The sequence below is a fragment of the Rhyacophila brunnea genome, unplaced genomic scaffold, assembly GCF_057557595.1.
Source record: "Rhyacophila brunnea isolate RB1 unplaced genomic scaffold, BYU_Rbru_1.0 scaffold_38, whole genome shotgun sequence".
NCBI classification, from domain to species: domain Eukaryota; kingdom Metazoa; phylum Arthropoda; class Insecta; order Trichoptera; family Rhyacophilidae; genus Rhyacophila; species Rhyacophila brunnea.
Window position 1 is genome coordinate 3,176,759 of NW_028233048.1, and position 8,763 is coordinate 3,185,521.

At 25.1% G+C, this 8,763-nt stretch overlaps 1 non-coding gene across 1 annotated transcript; it reads left to right on the top strand.

The window, feature by feature from the left end:
* The first annotated feature begins 6,954 nt into the window (after window positions 1–6,954).
* On the top strand, window positions 6,955–7,027 carry TRNAI-AAU (transfer RNA isoleucine (anticodon AAU)). Its single transcript has one exon. It is a non-coding gene; the product is annotated as a tRNA-Ile (tRNA).
* Window positions 7,028–8,763: the final 1,736 nt, after the last annotated feature.

Sequence of the window (8,763 nt, forward strand, 5' to 3'; positions counted from 1 at the left end):
ACAAAAATTATTGATGATATGAAGCGAGTGTTAGTTATAAAGTAGAATCTTTTTTCTATTTGTATGAAGATACCTATAGTGGAAATATGGTTTTAATTTAAAAGTTTAAAAACAGATTCAAAAATGATCTTCGATCGTATACACACTAATAGCCTAAGATAACGATCCATGACATATTTAAAGATGCTAAGATATATTTAAAAAACTTCCGGTATTTATAAAAGCTTCTTTTAAATATATTTTCAAGTTCATTGAAATTTATAATTTTTTTTGCTGATAATATATCTGATTTTAAGGCTTATAATTTAAACACGAATAAAAACAGAAAATATCGCTTACTATATATTGATGAACTTAGATACCATAAATATTCTTGCATTTTCTAAATGTTAGAATTATTTACAACTGTAAAAAAGGGTAAAATATGAGAGGATATATGATATTGGTAAGAGAAATATTACCTATTTATTCATTATTTTAAAAAGGGTGACTTTATTACAGTATAGGGAATGAAATCAATATGAGCCAACAATATATCAATATCTAGAAAAAAAATCCGATATTTATATGCGGAAATCGTGTGCTTTAAATTTATCAAAATAAACTATTTTTTATGAATCAATAAAAAAGATCTATGCAACAGCAAACAACTATTTATTCACATTATACTGGACGTAATAAATATAAAAAAATAATTGAAAAATAAAAAAATTACCAGTTTGCTGTATTAGAATGGCAATATAATTTTATAAAATTTTAAACAAAGAAGCTATTTAACGGTAAACTTTGTGAATTTTTCGCGTCAAATTATGAGATATAATAGAAAGGTATTTTACTTATGGGCTAATTTTATTTCCACTACTTGTAATTAGGGGAAGCCAAAATTTAGAATATATTTGATCAAAATTTTCATCTGCCAAAAAAGACCCAACAATTTCATCCATGCATCGGATATAATCAAAAAAATTGCTTTATTTTCAATTAAAAACTGGAGTTTATAATTTATAAGTTGACCCCAAAACTTAATGATTTAGAACTTAAATACTGGAATAAAAAAGCGAGTTTTTTGTTTACAAAAGATCTAACATTCAAGAAATCGCAAAACCATGAATTTCAAAAAAAAACCTTTTTTTTGCTTATAAACGTGATAACTTTGATTGTATTCAAACAAAGAGAAAAATTTGATTATAATATATATAAAATCTGCCTTATATCGATAATAACAAATATCTTTGAAATTATTTTCGTATGTTCACTTTGTGTCTGTGCTAAATAGTAAATGCAAATTTGATTCTTCTTACATTAAACAAATAAAAAAAGATATTTTAGGTGTAACCGGATTTTGATTCAATTGAATTATTAGAGACTTTTTAGTAAATTTAATCCTTTAATACACTTTTTACCGGTAAGAATTTAAAATTATATGGTTAACGTCAATTAAAAGGCAAAAAAATGAATTTTTATTCAGTACGTTTTGAAAATAAATATATATTTTCTGCTCGTTCATATGACAAATCAGGTAAATAGCCGATAAAATCTACATATGCAGATGAATTTTTCTATGTGCTGTACTCTTTGTTTTTGCTTATTGATAAAGATATATGCTGCTGACAGAGTAAAAAAAATAAATTTTATCGGTTTTAAATTTAAAGAATAACAAAAACTAGACACCCGAATCCAAGAATAAAAAGAAATTTAAAAACCACACCTTCATGCATAAGAAATTGCATGGTATTTAATTTTCGCACACATACCATAAATTCAATTAGCAAATTTATTATCGTTTATCACATATTTAAATCCATAGAGATTTGATATAGCAGAAAAAATTAAGTACAAAAAATCTATATTGACCTTGGTTTATAGCGAATATAGAAAAAAAACCACGAACAGTTAATATATCAAAAACTGTTAAATTATTTTTAAGAAAACTAAAATACGAGCTTGCTTAAATTAAAAAATTTTATTATAAATATTTTAAAAAATCAATATGATATTAAGATCAATTAAATACCACAATGTTACATATTATATTAAGAAGACAACTTTGAAATACTGTATAGAAAAGGGGTTTGTGATGAATGTTTTTGTTTTAATTTACACAGTATCCCGGCAAACAGTGAAAATATTAAAAACATTTCCGATTTCCTTGATTTCTTTATCAACCTTCACAGCCGTAATTTTCTCACATTCCCTACCCGTCATTTTGTGTCTAATCTTATCATCTATCACTAACTCAATTTCACCATCAAAATCCACTTCCAATTTAAAATTTGAACCTTCATTTGGATCAATCCCATTAAATAAATAAAGAACATCATCACCAAAATAACAATCTTCATTTTTATCTCTTGTACCCATTTGTGGCTCATACTCAGCCTCAAATTTAAATTCACCCGTCTCTTCTTCTAAGATTTCAATGACCTCTCCTCGTTTGATATTTCCTCTTTCTATATTTCCAGCTGTAAAAATATCCACTTTATGCCCTTCCATCCTTTCCTTCAATCGTCGTTTTGGATCGATTGTCTTCGATTTACGCTCTCTATTTTCTGTACCGATCTCTTCCGTATAAAGAAGATTTTCTTCATTAAGAAGCATTTCTTCTATGGAATCATTGTAGTGTATCTTCTTTGGAGCAAAACTTAACTTTTTGGATCCACCCAATGTCTTTTTATTATCCATTTACTAAAGGTTAGATATTTCAAATAAAATATATTGGGAGCCCAAGTTTTAGATGTCGTTACAAGAAGCAACGGATCTATATGGAAGTTTACTAAAAACAATAAAGAACTTTAAGTCTCCGATTTTTAAATCTTATTTCAATTTAAAAGCCAAGGAAGAATATAATGGCTTGGTAAGTGAAATCGATGGTGGTAAATATCAATGTGCAATTAAAAAGTATATGGAATCGCAGAAAGATTTGTTAGAAGTACTCAAAAGACAGACAGTTATATATAATATGTACTTTGATAAAACAAGCAATATTTGATCATAGACTAGTTTACATAAATTTCATTAAAAATGGTTTGCCTCAATAATTATTTTATTCAGGTTTTCTCGAAGTTTTTTGGGATCATTTTATTTTAAATTTTGTTCACAATATACTTAAAATAATGTATCTTGAATTTACGACCACAATACATTATTTTACATTTAGCGTGCGAGTCTTTAAACATTCGAATTCAAGTGGTTTTATTCAATTCGGTTGTAATTTAACCCTTTATTATGTAAATTTATTTAAACAAGCGCATTTTTATTTTCGCATCTAATCTTTTTATTTATATGTTAATTTTCCACTATAATTTTATATTTTCTTTTCAAGCATAGCGCGATTAATTTCCCGTGGGAACATTATATCTACACACATGGGTTTAGGCTCTTTTTTGATTCTATCATCTTTTAAAGGCATATAAGTTCAAGGGGTTTTCTCAATAGATTAGCTTGAATATATGTTTTACATCGAAAATATTTTATTGATGAATTTTGCTTTCTCGATAGAAACAATAATAAAAAAATCTTTTTTCTAAAAGGACATATTGATAAATTGTGTTTATTACAAGATTATGCTATTCAAAAGAAAAATGTATAACCGGATTCTAATAAAATCATGTTGATTAATTGAGTTTATTACAAGATTATGTTATTCAAAGGGAAAATAAACATCAGTATTTTTTTTAAAATCGATGAAAAATAAAAATGAAACTTTAGATATATTTTCTGTGTAGTATTCTTTAATTCACTGTCAATACATTATTAAAATGGATATCAATACAATATAGACTAAAATAGCATTAATATATAAGAATTTTACGTTGATTTCTTTTGATTTTATGTTGAATTTTTACCATCTTTCACATTTGATCTTTATAATTTTTAATATAAGGCTTAAATGGCTTTGCTAAAATTAAAAATACTTTCGTAGTAATAAATAATTTTAAGACAAAAAACGCAATAATAACATCTTTTCTGTGTAATAAGTTTGTTTTAATTGTATCAAATAAAAAAAGCCGCTTTTTTCGATAATAAACCGATCAGGCTGTTAAAAAAACATAATATGGAATAAAAAAATATTTTTTCATTTATTAAAAGCAGGGAATATATCAAAACTCATTAAAAAATACCATACCTAAATGGAAAACAACAGATAGAAAGCGAAAAAAGGTAAAATTTTATAAAAAAAGGTTACATTTATATGATTGTCTGCATTGATCGTATATTTATGATTTTAAATTTTTGTTTCTATTTCATATTTATGCAAATAATTTATTGTGAAAAAGTATGATTACAAAACCCTTTTGATGAAAATGCAGAAAAAAATCGAATATATGCCAATTTTGTGTATGTAATATTTATCACATATGAGGCTTTTTTTTATTAATATACCGATTTATCATATTTAACCCGTTTCTACGCACAACCCCACCATTGATATCTGTTTTTTGATCAGATATAATATAAAGAATATCGTTTTTGGGCTTAAATTTAGATTATTCTAATAATATTACTTCATTTGTGCATATTTCTTAACCACTTATTGCATCAAAAATCTAAAATTTTTCATATTATTTGTAAGATATAAATTTTTAATGCAAAAAAGTTTTTCATATTATGGTTAGTATAGCTCATTATCAATGAAATAAATATTATATGTAGCATTACTATTCATAGTTTTTTCTTACAAAAAAAAGATCAATTTAAGTGTAATCCTTGGTACAATTCCACTCTGTCAATTTGAATACGTCATTTTTATATATTTTTGACACACAGAATTATATATTATAGGGGCAATTTCATTCTAATATGGGTCTTTATGTGTATTATCTAATTAAAACTTCCATAAATCATTTAAACTAGCCAATATATCGATTTCAAAAAAATATCTTAGAGAATCAAAAAATCTCATATAAAAATATTTCTATTTTTTTCATTTGAATGCGAAATATGCAAACTAAAAAATATTTTCGTTGATATCTTTTTATTACCAGTATTATATTGATTATTTCATATTAATATATAATGAAGAATCAGAATATTTGAAAAAAATTTTGACCTTAGTTAAAATATTAATAAGACATTAATTTTAGAACAATACGATATTACAATTTTTTTACATGCCCACATGAGAAACAACTTATGATGCAATATTTTTATGTTCGAAATGCAAATATAGTTCACTTGAACATGAAAAAATAGAAAAATTTAATCCCATACATAAATACATAAAAAAGAATAAGAAATTGTATTTTTTGAGTAAAAATTTTATTGTATAGGTACCTTGTTTTTTATACATGACACACAAAATAAATTAAAAAAAAAATTATTTATCAAAATAATCAGATAATTGAAGAGAATGACATAAGAAGCTAAATATTAGGAAATTTAGAAGTGGTAAATGACTAAATGTTGTATGAACCTTGAACGGAAATTTGATACAATTTTTATTTTGATTAGCCTATTTTCTAATGTAAATTGGGTGATTTCTTAAAATTTTTTATTTTTTATAGGTATTATGCAATAACTACAAAACAGAGTATACAAAAACATAATTCTAAATTTATATGTTTTTTTAATAGAATAATACTATTTTTCAGGATGTTGCATTTTCGAAAAAATTGCCAAAATTAAATAGAATACAACAGTTTTCCGTGTGTGAAATTCTTTCTGAATATATCTATCAGATATTAAAAATTGCCTTTAACAGTGTATGTTTGCCCATGGTTACATAGTTCAAAAACACAAAATTTATTTGGCTGTTGATAATTGAAACTGATGCAAATTGAATCTCATGACCTGTTCACACCGCATATATTTTAGAACAAAGATGCATAATATTTTCAAATATAATGATTTTTGGCTCATTTTAAGGGCTCTATCCAATAAAAACGTATTTTTAATCTTTCTCTTTTTTCTACCATTTTCAAAAGACGCACATTATCTATCATGTATCCCACTTTTGCGCGCCGTTGTATATACTTTTTTTAACTAAAAGTAAATGTTATAATCGCAATCCTTTTTTTACAGTTAGATATATTATTATTTTTGTTTGTCGTCAGATATTTATTTTATTTGAAACATTTTTTTTTGAAATGAAAATTCTGATATCTTTCTATATCTATTTACATTAAATAATATTATTAAAAAAAAATGGTATCTGCAAGATTGAAATGTATTCATTTAATGTCAGGATTGAAAAATTGGTTACATTTTTCCCTATTTCTTCAACCGTATCCCAATTTATTTATCAAAATCATATCATAAGATCTTAGCCAAACACAAAACAAACTACCAATGTTTTTTGCCAAAGATAGATTATGTAAATTTCATTTCGTCTTTTAAATTACTTCTCGTGTTGTCGTCTGCTTTTTAAAACAGTAATTAAAAAAATAGATAGCTAAAAGGGTATACTTAGAGTAAAAACATCTAAAATCTGCTTAAATACGTAAGATAGACGCTTTCAAATATTATTACAATAAAATTGTACCCCATAAAATACATTTCCATGCTTAATAATTATTGTAACTTTTTTTTATTGCCATCACATCATGATTATATTTAGATTATGATTTCCCTGTTCATTTATTATTATTATTTTTTCTATTTAGATTTTTCAAATTATTTATATTGAGCATCTCGAATTTGAATTTCATTATACGGATCTTTCTATATATGTAAATTAAGATATCATATACGTATAATTTATGCAAATATCGACACTCTACAAATGTAATTTTTAATTCTATTATATTTAAATGCAAGTAGATACATTTGTCTCTTTCATACATAGTCTATACATTAATTTGTAGTCGTTTCCTGTCCATATAGATATTTCATTTTTATATTCTTTCAAATATTTTTATTTTCTAATCACTTATATTTTTAGATCTTCGTTTTTGTATATTTGTTTAAGAAAGAAATAATAATGTATTATTGATGATTTTATTCGTGATTTATGCAGCTTCCGTAGCTCAATCGGTAGAGCGTTGTGCTAATAACGCAAAGGACGGCGGTTCAATCCCGCTCGGAAGCATCTTTTTTGCAAAAAAAGAATTTACTGTATGAAATCGACACGGAATCCTCCAATTATAGGATTTTATTTTAAATACTTGTTCGTACGCCCAATTTTAATTACAAAACATTTAATTATTCCAGTCTAGCTTATAACATACAGCAAATGTTGATAATTTAATTTGAAGCGAAAAAGCTACCGTCTTTAAACATAACATAGACTTGTTTGTGGCACTGAAACAACTTCAATTGATTCCCGAAAGCATGTGGAAGTTGTCAAGCCCATTATTCGTATATTGGGGGTGTTATCTGTAGCGGCGACCTGATTAGTGGGGTCAAACATAAATCGTATAGCTTTTTTCTAAATAAATTAATTTTTGATTTGTTTATATTCTACAAGTAAAAAATATGAATGTTGTATAGAGCAATTTTATTAAAACCTTCCAATGAAATCATCTTTGAAATGCGTAAATATAAAATACTATTTTTTGTGGCATAATCCCTAATAATATTATACCCTTTCAAGTCTACTCATCCTTATAACCACTTCCATGGACTTATTCTCTTAAAGACTTATTATTTCGACTGTATTCAAATCTTATTGTGCTTTTCAAGTATCATCATGGCTACATCCTTCTACCATGTATTTTCTTTTTAAAGAAGTATGCATTACAAGATTCTGTCAATTTATATTTCTTCTTCTAGTCACGTCTTCTTATGTCCTTATAATATGTATCTCTTCCTAAAATGTTAATTAAGCAAGTACATTTCTAAATTTTATAGTTTGTGGATATGTTTATACTCCGGTTGGGATTATAAGCACCTTATATAAGACCTATACCATGCCAATTTTTTATTCTTTATACATCGATATTGCTAATCGTCTGTAAATTTAGATAATTTAAAAATATAAATTTAAGAACATTTTTGAAGGATAAATTTAGATTAGCTTATAGTAAATTAGATTGGAAAACCAGTATTATTATCTTCCATATGTTTATAACATGAATAATACCCTTATAAAAAACACATAATCTCTTAAACTTATGAATTTTGCACGATTATATACTGGGAGGCACTCATTATTATTTCTCGGATTTTATATGGGATAAACCAACCTTATGCTTTTCAGAAATTATGATAAAAATAATTAGAGAACTCTAAAAAAATAAAAGTTATTTTAATCAAAAAATCAGGATACCATAATAGAATAAATAGTAAATAGGATGCTTGTCGTGATTTTAAATTTTTTTAATTAACTTCCATTGCGGGAAAATTGCTTTTAAAGATTTTAAAATTAAGATAATGAAGCGTAAGTATATATTATTAAGTTATCTTTTTGATAAATGTTTGTTTTTTTATCAGAAGAAAATGTAAATTTAGCTACGCTTCATAAGGATTATCTTAAAGCCTTCGACATACCATTTGCGGAATCCATTCAGAAAATATAAATTTATTCTGCGCTTTATATTGAATTATCTTTGAAGCCTTCGACATATCATTTGTGTAATCTAACAGAAAATCACAATTTGAATGTTTATGATAGTTTTATAAATGTAAATGATGATAAACTTATTCAAACTAAGCAGTAAACTAAAATATTAAAATGAAAATAATTTTAGATTTCAAAGAATTTCCAATGGTAGTTTCCTTCGTTTGAAAATATGCAATTACATCAAAAATATAAGAAAATCATAATAAAGTAAATATTGAATTATACAGCTTATCAAAATTAAATGTAATTACAATAATCAAGGA